Consider the following 19,090-nt stretch of genomic DNA (forward strand, 5'->3'; position numbering starts at 1 on the left):
ATTCATATACCACAACTTGTTCAGCCATTCCTCAACTGATGGGCATCCCCATAATTTCCAGTTCTTTCCCACCACAAAGAGAAACTCTCTATCTTCTATAGCACCAACCTTTCTGATAAGCTACCCTATAGTACTCAGTGTTAGGTGATTCCATGCATACAGCACAGAATTTGGAGTCAGAAAGACCTGAGTTCAAGTCCTTAATATTTACTAGCTGTGTAACCTTGGAAAAGTCATATAATCTCTCCCAACTTGTTTTCCCATTCATAAAATGTGTATAATAATAGCATCCACTTCACAGGGCTGTGAGTATCAAATGAAATAACACATGTAAAGCATTTTATATACCTTAAAGAATACAGCTAGGTCCCCATCAGTGTGAATAATGAGTCTGAGGAATTCACACTCAATACTTCCACTGGTTCCACTGAACCAAGACCATATTTTACATAATTATGACTTCATGAATGAATTATGATTTCAAACACATGCAACCACTTCACAGTATTATCTACACAAATGTAGTTCTAGCTGGGACACTAGTTATTCTGCTTTGTAAACGTTTTCACTCATTATATTTAATCTCATAAATATCCCTAGGAGGTCAGCAGTAGCATCTTCATCTGTCAGGAATAAAATGGGAACAGGAGCCCATAAAGCTAACTGGTTTACCCAGTTGAAGAAGTGGCAGGTGTGACAATTTTATCTTGCACTTGGGAGACAGATTAAAAATTTTATTTTAGACAATTTTTTAGATTTCAAGGAAATAAAAAGGGAAAAGAAGCAGTCTATCATTATATTAGCTCAATTTCCAACCTTAGGTTAAGACCTAAATAAGATATATTGAAGGTCAACAAGAAAGCTAGGTAGCACCTCTAGAAAAATCCAGATAGGAAATGAGGCTCCAGACAGAGCTGGAACAGATGAATGTGGAAGTTTAAAAACCTGAAGAATACATAGGTAAATCATCTCTGCTGTTCGTATTTACATAGAATCAGACAGAATTTCAGAGTTGGAAGGGACATCAACTATCAATAGTCATCTCATCCAAACCATATCTGAAAAAAAAAAACACCCTTCTACAAAATTCCTGAGAATATTCCTACCTTTACCTAAAGACCTAAAATAATTGGATACCCACTGATTTCTGGGGCTGCTCATTTCACTTTTGGATAGCTCTAATTGTTAGTGAATTCGTTCTTCCTTTAAACCTTAGGTTGCATCTCTGCAACATTCATCCGTTGTGGTAATAATGAAAAAAATAAAAAGAATTAGAAGGGAAGAAAATCTATCAATATCAGATCACAAATTATACTACAAAGCAGTAATCATTAAAATGATTTTGAGATACTGAAAAATAGCGTTTAACCAGTGGAACATATTAGGTACAGAAACATATGAGCATAGTAGCACAGTGTTCAATAACACCAAAGACCTTAATTACTTGGGAAAGGTCTCACTATTTGACAAAAACTGCTAGGAAAAGGTGAAAATTAAATCATAGGAATTGGGCACAGACCAACGTCTCACACCATATTCCAAGATAAACTACAAATGGATATGTGATAGCCATAAAAGTTGACATCACAAGCAAATTAGAGCAGTAAGGAAGAAATTACACTTTGTATTTATGTGGGAGAGCTCATAACTTGAGTGACAAAAAGGATCACATAAGATTAAAATGGACAATTTTGATTATGTAAAATTGAAAAGTTTTTACACAAACAACTGTAACATTTAAAATAAAAAGAGAAATAGGTAACTGGGAAAACATCTTTGTAGCAAGTTTCTCTGACAAAGGTCTCATATCCAAGATGAAGGAAACTTTATAGGACTAAGAACCATTCCTCAATTGACAAAGGGACAAAAGATATGAACAGGTAATTTTCAAAGTAAGAAATCCTAACTGTCATCAACCATATTAAAAATGTTCCAAATTGTTAATAAATGTAAGAATGTAAATTAAAACAACTCTCAAGTTTCACCTCAAACTCATTAGACTGGAAAAGATGACAAAAGAGGAAACTGATAATTGTGGAAGGGGTTATGGGAAAACACACACTAAATAAAGCACTGTTGGTGGAGCCATTTACTGACCCAGCAATTCTGGAAAGGAATTTGGAACTATGTCCAAAAAGTTATTGAAATGTGAAAACCCTTTGGCCCGACTATACCAGTACTGGGTCTATATCCCAATGAGATCAAAAAGGAAAAGGACTAATATGTGCAAAAATATTTAGAGCAGCTCTTTCTGTAGTAGCCCCAAACTAGAAGCTGAAGGAGTGCCCACATGTTAGGGAATGGCTAAACCACTCATGGTGTATGAATATAATGGAATATTATTGTGCATAATGGTATGTGGCATTTGTTGTTTGTTTTCCCCTTGGTTGGGACCTGGGATTTCATCACTCTATGTAACTTCTGATTTGGACATTTTCTATATTAATGCATTTCAGGAAGTGGTCTTAATTTTAGTGGTCTGGAATACTTAGAAGTTAAGTGAGTTGTCCATGGTCACACAGCTAGCACATATATCAGGAGAAGAACTTTGAACCCAAGTCAATCTTATTCTATTCACTGTACCAGTCTGCTTCCTTCAAATGTGAGAAATATCCATAAAACTCTCTTTCCATCTGTTCCCACCACATATTGGGAAGCTTTTCATTTTGCATGAATCTTTATGGGAGCAAAAAAATCGCAGATTTAGAGTTGGAAGGCACCTCAGATCATTTAATCTACCCTCATTTTGCAGAGAAAGAAGCTGAGGCCCAAAGAGATTAATTTGATTCCTGGAAGACAGACAGGTAGTAACCGATAGTGGTAGACTGAATCCAAATCCTCTATAGGCTCAAATCTAGGATTTTTCCACTAAGAAATTATTCCCACTATACCATGCAGGATGCTTCCTCTGTAGTTTTATTAACATCATGGAAAATTTTTCTTGACAAGAAAAATCTTGTAACATGATAAACCTACTTCAAAGGTCATAGTTGAAAAGCTACTCATTTTATCTATAAGCCAAAAGCCTTCAAGGTTACAAGTAATCAATTCCTTGGTGTAAGTTATTGTTAAAGAGGTTAAAGTGAATTAGACATTTAGAATTATGTTATAAGTGAGAGGCTTTTATTACATTCACTAAACCTTATGGGAATCTGTTTTTTGACTTGTGACTGATTCACTCCATAGCTAGAAACATAGATACATAGGAATATCCAAGTGTGCATGTATGTAGTTATATAGACATGTTTCTATATATAACTCTTTGTGTGTATACATATACGGATATACAGGAATGTCCTGATAAATATTTGACAAGCAGTTCTCAAAAAATATGCACAATACACTTTTTTAAAAATCTGCATTATTAACCTTTTGTCTATCACTTTCTTAAGTCTAGGTAATCAACGAAATAAGATAGCAAGCCTCACTATGTAACATTTACCAATTTCCGTGGTATAACTGCTCCCATTAAAAATTTAACAATCAGTTCTTGCAAGCTGGTATGAACCGGCTCCAGAACACCACTCTGAGTATATGTATATATGTGGCCATATCCACAACCACGAACCCTAATGACCAATCAACTTCTACCAATAGGCAGGTAAGCCCAAGATCCTTGGAAACAGCATCACCTCCTAGGTCACTGGTTCTGATTGTAACCTCACCCTTGCAGCCATAGCTCAGGCAGGTGATCTTTGCATAAATGTGACCCAGTAACTTTCTCTGTGGATGCTCTAACCTCTGCCTCCTAAGAAGTCATAGCTACTGAAGACCCAGAAAATAAAATTCTAATTACTAAAAGCCTTGGCCTTATAAAACAGAATAGAAACTGATGTGATTTTGTTCACGGAAATTCCATTAAAGATGATAAATCACCGCTTGTTTTGCTGCTGCATGGTAAGAACCACAGGGTCTTTCCATCTGACTGCTAAACTCTCCTATAAATTCCACCTGTATCTATTAGAATGTGAACTACTTGGGTACAGGGACTACCTTGCTTATATATATATGGGTATATATATATATGTATATATATATATACACACACACACATATATATATATACATACACACACACACACACATATATATATACACACACACACACACACATATATATATACATACACACACACACACACACACACATATATATATATACACACACACACACATATATATATATACATACACACACACACACACACATATATATATACACACACACACACACACACATATATATATACATACACACACACACACACACACACACACACACACATATATATATATATCCCAGCACTTAGCATGGTACTTTGCACAAAGTAACTGCTTAATGTTTTTCCCCCATCATTCATGCATTTCATTGGTATATACATAAGTCAGTATGTATATATGTGTGTGAGTGTGTATATGTTAACATATATATCTATATCTATACGTGCATATATACATACATACACAGAGATGTATGTGTGTGTTTGTGTGTGTGTATGTGTGTGTGTGTGGTCATCTCCACAACCACTAACAGCAATTGGCCAGCTAATACCAACAGACAAATAAGCCCAAGATCCTTGGGTTTTATCTCCTAGACTACTTTCAACCTGACCTTTCAACTACACATAATCTTCATTTTTGGAGATTTATTTCATCATGGTAATTATAATCTCTGTGTTTGTGTGTGTATGTGGACTGGTAAGAGACTAATAGTTTTATCAACACTGGGCACCCATAAAATAGTAGAGAGTTGTCTAAAAAAGGTCAGTGTGGTTATACAGGGAATTAACTGGTCATCTTAGATTTTTTTTTTTAGAAGACAAGTTTGGAGAATAATAAACACAGTGACTAAAACAATGTAAGTGGAAATGAGAACAATCAAAATTAAACTGGATGTGGCATAATTATATTGATCAATCCTGCCACCATAAAACAGATGAGAAAACATACCTCCGTCTCTTCATAAAGTTAGAAGACTGCGGGTATAGAATACAACATATCCGGTCAGATTTAGTTGGTGTGTGTGGTAGTTTGATTGACTTGCTTTTATTTCTCTTACTTTTTTTTTCTTCGTTCTTTATAGGAATTCATACATAGAAATTATTTGGAGATGAAGGTGATGTTAAATCAAAATGTATCTAGATTGGCAAAGATGACAAAAGTGGAAAATGATAAATTGTTTGGGGGGGGGCTATGAGGAAGCAGGCATACTAATGCATTGTTGGTGAACTGTGAATGGATTTGGGCATTCTGGAAAGTGATTATAATGCCCCCCCCCAAATTACTGACTATACATACCCTTTGAACCACCTATCCAACTACTATACCTATATCCCAGACAAATCAAAGACTAAAAAGACCCATATATACATATTTATAGCAGCATTTTTGACAGTAGTCCCAAACTGGAAGCACAAGTGAGTACTTACCCAATTGGGAATAGCTAAACAAGTTGTGCATTATAAACTTAAAGGAATATAATTATTCTATAAAAAATTTATGAAATTAACAGTGTTAGAGGGAGGTAGGAAAACCTCTATGATCTGATGCAGTGTGAAACAAGCAGACATACAATTTACACAATGAAAACAATACTATACCACAAAATTTTGAAAGGCTTTAGAACTTGGATCAATGCAATGGCAAACCATGAGGTTAGAAGACTGGAGATGAAACATAATACCTCCTGCCAGAAAAGTGATGGACTGAAAATCCAGAATAGGAAACATATATTTGGACATGAGCAAGGTGGGAATTTGTTTTTCCTGAACTGGACATATTTGTTATGAGGATTTGGCTTTTCATTTTTTCTAACCATTTTATAGGTGGGTACAGTGTAAAGGATAGATAATACCACAAAAACAAAATTCTGGTAAATGATAAAAAAGAAAGATCAATAAATATCTTAAAAGATTTGTGTAGAAGATGGAAGCAAGGTCAGATAAATAGAATGAATAAAAAAATAGAATAATCTCAGAAGAATATGCCAGGAAAGCTATAGCTCAAAATGAGCTAGTGAATGAGGTAGTGAATACTAGTGATAATCAAAATGGATTCTTCAACTATGTTGGGGGAAGGAGTAAGATTAAAGATGACTCCTATTTAGAGTACATTGGAGGATAAAATTAACAGAAAGAAGCTACTTTACTGTACTTTCCTGCAGCTACTACTACAGAAAGTTTACTACTAAACTTTATTTTCTATTTTTGTTACAAAGGATAATATGTCTTAAGACTAGGAAATGTAGAACAAAATGACTGAAAGGGCATTGAAACCTAGGGAAAGTGAGATGACGATAAGTTGCCCTCAGTGATTCGAAATCACTAAGTGTGAATGAACTATTTTCCCTGGTCTGAAGGAACTTGTAGATAAAATCTTTGAACTCCTGTTGGTGATCTTTGAAAAAAAAATCTTAAATACTTGTTGGGAAATGTCATGTCAAACAATGTCTCAATAAATATTTGAAAAATTTTAAGAAGAGGAGATGTAGCACAAAAAATGGAATTGGGCAAATGTGGTTCTACTTCCACGAAAAGAGAAAGGTGAATTCTCCACACCATGTGAGTTTGACTATAATTACTGAGAGGATTCTAAAACATACTATTAAAGATAGTATTTGTGAGCACTGAGAAAGAGAAGCTAAGATACAGTCATAAGTTCATCAAGAACAGGTATTGCCAGGCTAATTTCACTTTATTTTTTTAGATAAGCTTATTAAATTGGGGATTAAGACATATTATGGATATAAGATACCTAAATTTCAACAAGGTATTTACAGAGTTTCTCACGGTATACTTTTGAAGACGTAGAGGGAATGATAGTAGAGCTATATGGATTCAAAACAAGATGAATGCATCTTCCTCAAAATTAGTGATTAATAACTTGACAATAACCCAGAGGGAGTCCATTAGTGCAGTACCTCAAGGATTTGTCCATGGTTCTGTTTTGTTCAGCATTTTTATCAATGATTTAGATAAATTTACCAAATTTGCAAATGCCTCAAACTGGGAAAGACAGCTAATATGCTAGATGCAAACCCAATAGCTTATGAAATTTTGCTGTATTATACAGATTACCTGAATCTAAGGAGATAAATTTTAATAGGGATAATGTATATTTGGGTTCACAAATGACCTTCAGAAGTATAGGATGGGGAAGGCATAGATAATAGTTTCTGTGAAAAATGGTGTACAGGCTGTGGTAGATTGAGATATTAATAGAAGTATCAAGATGTAGCAGAAAAAAAATGAATGCAAACTTATGCTGAATCAATGGAATAATAGCATCCAGAATCCTGCTTATGAATGGTATTGTCCTCAAAGCATCAAGCCTCAGAGTACTACAGAGTTGTCCAAACGGGCTCCATAACCATTCAAAGAAGTTTGACCTACAAATCTACACAGGAAAAGAAAAGTACATGAAGAATGCCAGTTATCAGACTATGATTTGCAGTTGACTGGACGGCCTATTGAGGTCATCCATCAGTACATTTGTCTTGGACAGATGCTACAAGTGGACAATGAGCTGAGTCTAGAATTGAACAGAAGAAAGTAGTTTGAATTATATTTGAAAACTGAAGAATTTTCAAGTTGTTCCCTGAAACAAACATCCATTTGCTTATTCTTTTGGAAACTAATACTAATCAATAACACATATAGATTATTAAAGTTTGCAAAACAATTTACACAGGGGACAGCTAGGTGGCATAGTGGATAGAGCTCTGACCTTGGAGTCAGGAGCACCTGAGTTCAAATCTGGCCTCAGTTACTTGACACTTAACTAGCTGTGTGACCTTGGGCAAGTCACTTAACCCCGATTGCCTAGCCAAAACAAAACAAAAAACAATTTACACATATTTCTCATTTAACCCTCACTACAATGTCATGAGGTAGGTATTATTATTATCCCCATTTTATAGAAGAGGAAGCTGAGACTGAGATCAAGTGACTTGCCCAGAGATATACAACTAGTTATCCGAGACTAGCCCACTAATTACACTAGGAAGGCAGGATTCAAACTCAGATCTTTCTGACTGTAAGTTCAATGTCCTATCCAGCTATCTATTATAGATTATATGTCTGATATGATTCATATAATACTATAGTCTCTACAGAATCAAAATTGTGGGTCACCCAAAGGCAATGTCAAGACATGCTACATATATGTACTGTATATATGTAAATAGGCACATACATGCATATACCTAAAGAATTTGGTGCAGAAATATATTAATCTGGGATACAAGTTGGACTGCACAAAGAATAGAGAAGGAGTTTAAGGGGAGGGTGAAATTGGGAAAGAAACAGTAACATGTGAAATGAACTTCAACACAAGAGGGTGACTCACAAATGAAGGTATTAAAACGAGAAGGTAAAAGTATTTGAACCAATGATAAATTTTTGGATGAGTGAAGAGAGATGGGGCAGAACAATGGGACCAGACTGCTAAAATTCTTTCTAGATTTTTAGTGTGAGTTATATTTCTTTCCTTTTTCTATCTTTCTCTAGTTTGTAATGAGGGGAACAGGGGAAAATTGAGGGAAAAGTATAAGATGGTATGATGGAGAGAAAAACACAGTACACCATAGTAAACATGAATGTGACCAACCCCCAGCCAAAAAAAAAAAAAAGAATAGCGCAGTATCGTAGAATCTAAAAATGTGTTATTTATGAGAAGCACATTGAACTATAAAAATCCACCTAGAATTGCAATGAGGGGATGGAAAAGGATTTATAGCCACTCTCATTGAGAGGGCAAGCAACTCGATACAGGTTATACATGTGTAGTCATGCAAAACACTTCCATCTCGGGGCAGTTTTCTTTGATAATTTCTTGAAAGATGATGTCTAGGCTTTTTTTTTTTATTATGACTTTCAGATAGTTCAATAATTTTAAAATTATATCTCCTGAATCTGTTTTCCAGGTCAGTTGTTTTTCCAGTGAGATACTTCACATTGTCTTCTATTTTTTCATTCTTTTGGTTTTGTTTTATAATTTCTTGATTTCTTTTTTTTTTACTTTTTAAAATTTTAAATTCTTTTTTAATTTTTAACATGTGTTTTTAAAACTTTGGGTTACAAATTTTCTCCCTTCTTCCCTTCCCACCCACATGTGTAGTCATGCAAAACACTTCCATAGTAGTCATGTTGTGAAAAACTAAGTATATTTCCCTTCATCCTATCCCACCCCCCATTTATTCTATTCTCTCTTTTGACCCTGTCCTTCCTCAGAAGTGTTTGCTTCTGATTATCCCCTCACCTAAACTGCCCTCCCCTCTATCAACCCTTTCCTCTCTTGTCTCCTTCCCCCCTTATTTTCCTGTAGGGTAAGATAGATTTCTATACCCCATTGTGTAGGTTATTCCCTCCTTAAGACAAATCCTATTAGAATAAGATTCACTCATTCCCTCTCACATTCTCCCATTCCCCCTCCACTGTAAACGCCTTTTCTTGTCTGTTTCATGTGAGATGACTTACCCCATCCTACCTCTCCCTTTCTCCTTCTCCCAGTATAACCCTCTCTCACCCCTTAATTTTATTCTCCAGATATCAACCCTTCATCTTCAACTCACTCTGTGCCATTTATCTATCTATCTATCTATCTATCTATCTATCTATCTATCTATCTATCTATCTATCTATCTATCTGTCTATCCACACATACATACAATTTTTCCCTCCCACTACCTTAATACTGACAAAGGACTCATGAGTTACAAATATCATCTTTCCATGTAGGAATGTAAACAATTCAACCTTAATAAGTCTCTTATGATTTCTCTTTCCCATTTACCTCTTCCATGTTTCACTTGAGCCTTATATTTGAAAGTCAAGTTTTCTATTCAGTTCTGGTCTTTTCATCAAGAATGCTTGAAAGTCCCCTATTTCACTGATTGACTATTTTTTCCCCTGAAGGGTTATACTCAGTTTTGCTGGGTAGGTGATTCTTGGTTATAATTCTATCTCCTGTACCCTCTGGAATATCATACTCCTTGCCCTCTGGTCCCTTAATGTAGAAGCTGCCAAATCTTGTGTTATCCTGATTGTGTTTCCACAATACTTGAGTTGTTTCTTTCTGGCCGCCTGCAGTATTTTCTCCTTGACCTGGGAATTCTGGAATTTGACTACAATATTCCTAGGAGTTTTCCTTTGGGGATTTCTTTAAGGAGTTGATTGGTGGATTCTTTCAATTTCTATTTTGCCCTCTGGTTCTAAAATATCAGGGCAGTTTTCCTTGACAATTTCTTGAAAGATGATATCTAGGCTCTTTTTTTGATCATGGCATTCAGATAGTCCAATAATTTTTAAATTCTCTCTCCTGGATGTATTTCCAGGTCAGTTGTTTTTCCAATGAGATATTTCACTTTCTCATCAATTTTTTCATTCTTCTGGATTTGTTTTACAGTGCCTTGATTTCTCATAAAGTCACTAGCTCCCAAGTGCTCCATTCCAATTTTTAAGGAAGTATTTTCTTCAGTAAGGTTTTGGACTTCCTTTTGCATTTGGCCAATTTTGCTTTTTAGGGCATTCTTCTCCTCACTGGCTTTTTGGACCTCTTTTGCCACTTGGGTTAGGATATTTTAAAAAAATTTTTGGGGGGCCATTAGGGTTAAGTGACTTGCCCAGGGTCACACAGCTAGTAAGTGTCAAGTGTTTGGTCTGAGGCTGGATTTGAACTCAGGTACTCCTGACTTCAGGGTTGGTGCTCTATCCACTGTGCCACTTAGCTGCCCCTAGGCTATTTTTTAAGGTGTTATTTTCTTCAGTATTTTTTGGGTCTCCTTTAGTATCACTCTCAGTTTTTCCTCTACTTCTCTTACTTGCTTCTCAAAATCCTTTTTGAGTTCTTCCATGGCCTGGGACCAATTCATATTTTTCTTGGAGGCTTTGGATGTAGGAGCTTTGTCTTCATTGTCTTCTTCTGGTTGTATGTTTTGATCTTCTTTGTCACCAAAGTAAGATAATATAATCTGACTCATTTTGCTCTGCTTGCTCATGATTCCAGCCAATTACTTTAGTTATAAACTCTTTGTTAAGGTAGGAGTCTGTTTCCAGTGTGGAGAATGTACTGTCCCAAGCTTCAGGGGTTTTGTGCAGCTGTTTTCAGAGTTCCTTCTAGGGACCTGTAAATTGTCAGTTCTTCCAAGGTGCTAAGATCAAGGGCTAGGTGTTTACTCCTTTCCTGGCCTGTGCTCTGGTCTATGAGTGACCACAAGCACTCTTTTCTGTCTTGGAACTGTGAATAGGATTTGCTCCTCACTGCCACTACAAGCTCCACCACTCCAGCACTCCTCTTCACCCCAGGACCACCACCCAGAAGTGTGACTCAGATCCAAGCAGAGGCACAGCAAGTGAATCCTGCACCAGCAGAAAGACCCCTGGAATCCCCCTCTGATCAGCCACTCGATTCCCCCTCTGTCTGTGGGCTGGAAGCTCAGGAGGCAGTAGCCGCCCCAGGGCAGAGCTTGGGGAATGGGGCTGGTACCCCGTGCTTCTCTCTCACTGCAGACACAGACTTTTCCTACTGACCTTCTAAGTTGTCTTTGGTGTTCAGTGTTGAGAAGTCTGGAAACCTCCACAGCTGCCCACTATTCAGTCCCCTGAGGCCTGCTCCATGTTCACTGCAGCCTCTGTGCCCGTGCCAAACTGCGTTCCTCTTCCAGCCTGGCGTGATATACCTTTCTGATCAACCATCCAGGTTGTCTTGGGCTGGAAATTTGTTTCACTTTGTCTTTTTGTGGGTTCTGCTGTTTAGAATTTGTTTAAAGCCATTTTTTATAGGTGTTTGGAAAGGTTTGGGGGAGAACTCAAGGAAGTCACTGCTTTTACTCTGCCACCTTGGCTCCACCTCACTAATTTCTTGATTTCTCATAGAGTCTTTAGCTTCTATTTCCTTCATTCTAATTTTTAAGGAAGTATTTTTTTCAGTGAACTTTTGGACTTCCTTTTCCATTTGGCCAACTGTACTTTTTAAGGCATTCTTCTCCTCATTGGCTTCTTGGACCTCTTTTGCCATTTGGTCTAGTCTATTTTTAAAGTGTTATTTTTTTGGGTCTCCTTTAGCAAGCTGTTGACTTGTTTTTCATGATTTTCTTACATCACTCTCATTTCTGTTCCCAGTTTTTCCTCTACTTCTCTTACTTGCTTCTCAAAATTCTTTTTGAGTTCTTCCATGGCCCGGGACTGATTCATATTTTTCTTGGAGGCTTTGGATGCAGGAGCTTTGACTTTGTTGTCATCTGGTTGTATGTTTTGATCTTCTTTGTCACCAAAGAAAGATTCTACTCTCTGACATTTCTGTGCTGTTTGCTCATGTTCCCTGCCAATTATTTCACTATTAAACTCTTTGTTAAGGTAGGGCTCTGCTTCCAGCGTGGAGAGTGAACTCTCCCAGGCTTCAGGGGTTTTGTGCAACTGTTTTCAGAGATTTTCAGTTCTTCCAAGTTGGTGTGATCAAAGGCAAGGTGCTTACTCCTTTCCTGGCCTGTGCTCTGGTCTATGAGTGAACACAAGCACTCTTTTCTGCCTTGGAACTTTGAGGAGGATTGTCTCTTTACTGCCACTACAAGCTCTACCATGACAGCACTCACCCTTTCCCTGGGACTGTCACCCAGGACTGTGACTCAGATCCAAGCATAGGCAGAGCAAGAGAATCCAGCCTCACCACCAGCCAAGAGATCTCTGTAATCCCCTTCTAATCAGATACTCGATCCCCCCTCTTTCTGTGGGCCGAGAGCTCTGGAAGCAGCTGTCACCCTGAGGCCAGACCAAGCTCTTCTCTCACTGAGGTCCAACGGACTTTTCTTACTGACCTTTTAAGTTGTCTTTGGCATTTGTGGGTTGAGAAGTCTGGAAACCACCACAGCTGGTTTCCTGAGATTCAGTCCCCTGAGGCCTGTTCCAGGTTTGCTCAGGTCTGGTCTTTGCTTGCAGTGCCCATGCTGAACTGCGTTACTCTCCCAACACAGCAAAATAGACCTTTCTGATCAACCATCCAGGTTGTCTTGGGCTGGAAATTTGTTTCTTTCTGTCTTTTTGTGGGTTCTGCTGCTTTAAAATTTGTTTAGAGACATTTTTACAGGTATTTGGGGGGTTTAGGGGAGAGCTCAAGCAAGTGACTGCTTTTGCTCTGCCATCTTGGCTCCACCCCCAAGACTTATCATTTTTTAAGTGAATTAAAAAAAAACAACAGGGGTCACAATCATAACCTGACAAAGGAACAGGAAAAATAGACATGATTAAAGGAAATAAGAGACACTACACAGTTTCAAGGCATCGTATATAATGAAACTATATAAAATTCTTAACATGCATTAATAGAATGCCCTAGCACTTAAGTATTAAAAGAAAAGTTAATTGAATTACAGAGAGAAATAAATGATATATCTGTAACATGGGAGACCTTAATGTGTCCCCTTCAGATATAGACAAGTCAAGGTAATCAAGAAAGAAATTATAATACCTGAATATATATTTTTTTAAGTTTAGAAACCCCAGTGTGATCCTGACTATGACTCCATGATATTTGAATTATTTCTTTCTGGCTACTTGCAATATTTTCTCTTTGACCTGGGTGCTAGGATATTAGGGGAGTTTTCCTTGATGATTTCTTGAAATATGATGTCTAGGTTCTTTCTTGCTTATAATGGTTTTCAGGTAGTGTAATAATTCTTAAATTATTCCTCCTTAATTTGTTTTCCAGGTCAATTATTTTTCTGATGAGATATGTTTCATTTTCTTCTATTTGTTCATTCTTTTGACTTTCTTTTGTTTCTTGATGTCTCATGGAGTCAATAGCTTCCAGTTGCCCAATTCTAATTTTTAAGGAATTATTTAATTCAGTGAGTTTTTGTGCCTCCTTTACAATTTTGCCAATTCTACTTCTTTTCTTTAGTTAATTTTTGTACCTCTACTCTTTTAGGTCAATTCTGTTTTTTAAGATGTTATTTTCTTCAGTACTTTTTTTTTTGCATCTCTTTTAACAAGCTATTAATTCTCTTTTCTTATTCTTGCATTACTTCCATTTCTTTCCCCAATGTTTCCTCTACCACTCTCCAACTCTGATCTCTTTCCTTCCCTTTCTCCCCCCACTCCCCCTACTCTTTCTTTCTCTGTCTCTCCCAACTCTTTCAGGAATTCTTGTTGGACTTGTGTCCAATTAGCGTTTTTCCTTTGAGGCTTTGTTTATAGCTCTTTTCATCTTGTTGTCTTTTTCTAAACTTATATCTTGGTCTTCCTTGCCACTGTAGCAGTTTTCTGTTTTTTCTCTTCTCATTTTTCCAGCCTGTTTCTTAACTTTGAACTTAATGTTAATATTGAGTTCTGCTCACCTGGGCATAAGGGTTGAGGCACTGTCCCAATCTTCAGATCTTTTCATGGTGCTAGTTCTGGGGGTCTACAAGTTTTTAGTGTTTCCAAAGTGGAGTAATCAGAGGAGAAATGTGGTCACTGCTCTTCTGAAGGCTCAGGAAGGGCTCCTGTTGGCCTTCAGTCACAGGTTTTAGTGTTCCTCTTGGCCCTGGAAACTGTGACCAGGTCCCTTGCTCTCCTGTAACCTCAAATGCTAGTGCAAATCTCCACCTTGGAACTGAAACTAGGGCCCCTGCTCCATTGTGACCAACCACAAGCACTCCTTTCTTCCTTGGAACGGCAACCCAGAATGTCTCTGGGCTGAGAACATCCAGAAGTTGCTGCTGCTTCTATTCTGGCCTCCTCTCAAGGCCTACTGCTGGTGTTGCCAAAATGTGGGCTTTCAGCTAGCCCCTACCTTGGTGTCGTAAACCTCTCCTCCCCACTTCCTAAGTTTTCTTCAGTTGGAAAAAAAAAAGTCTCACCCTGACCTTTTTTTTTTTTTTTTGGCTCTGCCACTCCAAAATTTGATTTGAGGGATTATTTTAAAGTTGTCTGGAGGGGGACATTTACAGAGTTAAACTGAGTTGCTGTCTCTAATCTGCCTCAAACAGTAAGTTTTCAAAAGATAAAATAGAAACTATGAACAATCATATGAATTTTTTACTTATCATTAATAATAAGAGAATTGCAAATTAAAACACTTTTAAGGTTCTACCTCATAGACGTCAAACTGGTAAGGTTTACAAAAACAGAAAACGACAAATATTGGGTAGACTATGGAAGGAAAGGAATACAAATGTACTATTGGCAGAGTTGTGAATTCATCCAATGATTCCAGAAAATAATTTGGAACTACAGCCAAAATGTCACTAAACTATATCTACCCTTTACCCTAGAAATACCATTGCTAGTTATAGAATGAAGCACATTTTTATACATGACCAAAGTGCAGATTTCTTTGCTTAATTATATTTATTTATCACAATGGAAGACTTTCATTATTGGGAAGTGGCAGACTGAAGAAGAGTAATGGTAATAAAAAAAGAGGAAAAGACAGGAAAAATATCAATAAGCTATTAGAAAATACATAAAGGAGAGCAGAAGGGAGATAAGAAGAAGAAACAAAACAATCAGGTTGGTATTGGCATTGCTGTATTAAATTGAATAAATGCTTAACAAAATACATGATATAAATTTATCAGAACACCCGTTTCACTAGGCTCTTCCCACAGGGACTAGAAATAGTATTAAATTATCTTTAAGAACTAAATGGAATGTTGTCAAAAAAAGACAGTTGGGAGTGACAGTTGCAACAGTTTTGCTATGAAGTTCTTCTCCCTATGGAGTCATGGAGAGTATGTATTTTATCTTTGATCTATGAGGTTCTATGAAATTAATAATGGAGAAGAGGGAGAGCAAAAGAAGGTAAGGAGAAGTTTCTTTCTTATGAAGACTAAGATAAATATGATACCGTAGGAGGAAACGGCAATTTGCTGTATATTCCTGTGATGGCTGAAGTCAGAACCAAAAAATAAGGTTAAACATAACTTATTTCTTAAGACAATGAATTTAATTACTTTGAGAAGAAATATGAATAGAATTCTTGAAAGACTAATCAGTATCTGGAATGAACTGAATGGAGTAACTATGTTTCTGAAACTGAAAAAAAAATCATCTGTTACAGTATAGGTTTGAAGTGACTACAGTGATTCTCCCTTTTGAAATATCTATGTTTTGTTTTATTATTAATTTCATTTGTTAATAAATTGCATGTGCAGCAATTTCATATATTTTATTTATTTATTTAATCATAGGAGATTAAGGGATTTAATATATAAAGGTATGAGTAACTTGGGCAGCTAGGTGTGGATAAAGTGGATAAAGCTCCAGGCCTGAAGTCAGAAAGATATGAGTTCAAATTTGGCCACAGACACTTACTGAGCAAGTCACTTAACCCCATTTGCCTGAATTCCTCATCTATAAAATGGGGACAAACTGGAGAAGGAAATGGCAAACCAGTCTAGTATCTTTGCCAAGAAAGTCCTACAGACAATTTCATGGGGTCATGTAGAGTCAGACATGATTGGATAACTGAATGACAAAAAATGAGTAACTGCTATTAAGAGATATTTCTCTAGTTTATTTATACATAAAATTTAAAGAACTGAGAAGGGACATTGAGCCAACTGATTAATTAATTAGAAAGAGATTGTACTTTTACCAGTTAAAAAGAAAATAACCAAACATACCTCTGGATTGCTCTAGGGTTTGGAATGATAAGATTAAATACGGGAATGATTCAAGCAGCAGGCTGAGGGGTGATGTACAAGTGAATATGGTCAACCCCATCTATTTTATGTGTGCCTGATGTTGAGATTTTAAAATAGTTTTTGTTCTTTCTTTCCTAAAGGTATTTTCTCATAGAATTTAAATTTATACTGTCTTGTCAGTGCTGATGACAATTAATGACATTAATTTGCCTGTCTTACTACTTAGAATAATAGCTAACATTTATAGAGCCCATACTATACGCCAGGCACTGTGCTAAATGATTTACAATTACTATCTCATTTAAGGAAAACAAACCTGTTGTGAGGACAACAACCCCAGGAGGGAGGTGCTGTCATAATCCCCATTTTACAGATGAGTAACAGTGGCAAACAGTGCTCAAGTATCAAGGGCCCAGAATCACACAATTACTAAAGGTCTGAAGTTGTATATGAACTCACACCTTCTTGACTCCGGGCCCTGTGCTCTATCCACTGCACCACCTAGCTTATTTGATGCATATTAAAGGCATATAACTATTAGTTCATTGTTTACAACATATTTCATGATTAGTTTAGAATGATTGATTTGCTAAATATAAATTTTGCATTCTCATTATTTTAAAGAAGGCTATTGATATGCTTAATAAGTAGTATACTATTTTTTGGATTGTAAATGCATGCATGTCTCCTAATTTTAGGAGTGGCCCCAGAGAATAAAAGGACATTAGAAGACTATTCTAAAGAAAAGTCAAAATATTAAGAAGTTACACAGTAATTCCTCATAATGTTAGATCTTGGGAATCTAATCAGGTAGTATTCTGTGAATTACTTACTTTTTAGAGGCCTGAATTTAGAGTAAGAGGACCTGGGTTCAAAAATGATATTATTATATTTTACTATGAATGTATGTATTTAAAATTCTAACTCTGACACTAACCATGTGACATCAGGCAAGTCACCCATCCGTCATCCACAGTTTCCTCATGTGTGAAGTGAGGGGCTTGGTCTAAATGACCACTGTGCTCCTAGTCTTACGATGTTTAGTGATAAGGAACAGTTACAGGGAAATTCATTAATCATCCCCCCTTATGAGGAAGAGTTACTTCAGAAGTTGAAGGTCAGGTGTCTCCTGATAGAAGATCCAATGTTTTTCTACTTCACCAGAAAAAAAAAATGGTTTTTGCTGACTTCTTGCTAATCCGGGCCACAATGTCTGCCCTGCAGTGAGGGGGAGGTAGAGGGGCTTGACCGAAGACCACTGAGAAGGAGAGGGCCTGAGGGTCAGAGTGCAGTGAGAAGGTCCTTTCTTCAGTTTTGTGTTTGTGGGCATGGGGAAGGTTAGGTCAGATTTAGCCATTGGGAGTGAGTGGGTAAAGAAGGTTGAGGCGATGGGCTCCCCACAGTACTAACTCCCCTAGGCAATGCAGTGTCCAGTGAGACCTGGATGGGTGGCTGGCTACAGTGAGTTTCCCAACTGAACTCTTTAGTGCCTAGTGGGTGCCGTATAAATATATAATTATTTGCATAACGTTTGATGATAGAAAGGAAACATAAACATAATAGATGGCTATCTATTGGAGAATGGCTGAAAAAACAACAACTGTGGTCTATGACTGTTTTAGAATATTACTGTATAAGACACCATGCATATAAAAATTCAGAAATTTAGGAATATTTGTATGAACTGATACAGTAAATGAGGAGAGCCTCGGGAACAATTTACACAATGACCAAATAATGTTTTTTTTTTGTTGTTTGTTTTTAACAGAATGAATGACTGCATGTTATGTAGTTAGGAACAGTAATTTTTTTTTGTTTATTCCATAAATCAACCCATTTATTGTTGGACTATGGGCTACAGATATGTGATAAGCATATTTTTCTGGTCTTTCAATTCCTTCAGTCTTCTGATGGCAGATTTGACTGTGACTGCAGAGTTGGTATTGCAGGTCTATGCACCACCACCTACTATCTACATACAGGATCCATGATGCCAGATACCCATCGCAGGTCTCTTCATTTTGGTCTTGCTACAGAAGGAGCTGGCATACTTGGCGTGATGGCTAATTTCAATTTTCTTCACCATTTTTTTGAGGAATGCATCATAACGTGTTCCATATTTACCAACAATTCCGATCTTCTTGTTACGTTTAGCCATGTTACCAGTTGTGGGGCCAGAGCTTGGAGAGGAAAAGGAACAGTAATTTCAAAGGACTAAAGGTAGAGAGGTGGTACACTCCTTCTCAGTAGGTAGGCAGTAGACTATAGTTAATAATGTTCAGTTCTTTGACTTTACTGTGCTTTGTTATAAGGAAGTTGAGATTCTATGGCAGCAGGGAGAGAGTCATTGGGAAGGGATAGCAATGTAAAAGAAGTGTGCCAGTACATATACATTTTAATAACAAGTTATACCAGACTAACTAAAGTTGCTTTTTTATAGTCTTACTAGACTGGTAGATCAGGAAAAGA

At 36.9% G+C, this 19,090-nt stretch overlaps 1 pseudogene; it reads right to left on the reverse strand.

Annotated features, from left to right (window-relative positions):
* Positions 1–18,476: 18,476 nt before the first annotated feature.
* On the reverse strand, positions 18,477–18,779 carry LOC110200913 (large ribosomal subunit protein eL43 pseudogene; annotated as a pseudogene).
* Positions 18,780–19,090: the final 311 nt, after the last annotated feature.

Source organism: Phascolarctos cinereus, unplaced genomic scaffold (assembly GCF_003287225.1).
Source record: "Phascolarctos cinereus isolate Bilbo 61053 unplaced genomic scaffold, phaCin_HiC Scaffold_3;HRSCAF=262, whole genome shotgun sequence".
In the NCBI taxonomy this organism is placed as follows: domain Eukaryota; kingdom Metazoa; phylum Chordata; class Mammalia; order Diprotodontia; family Phascolarctidae; genus Phascolarctos; species Phascolarctos cinereus.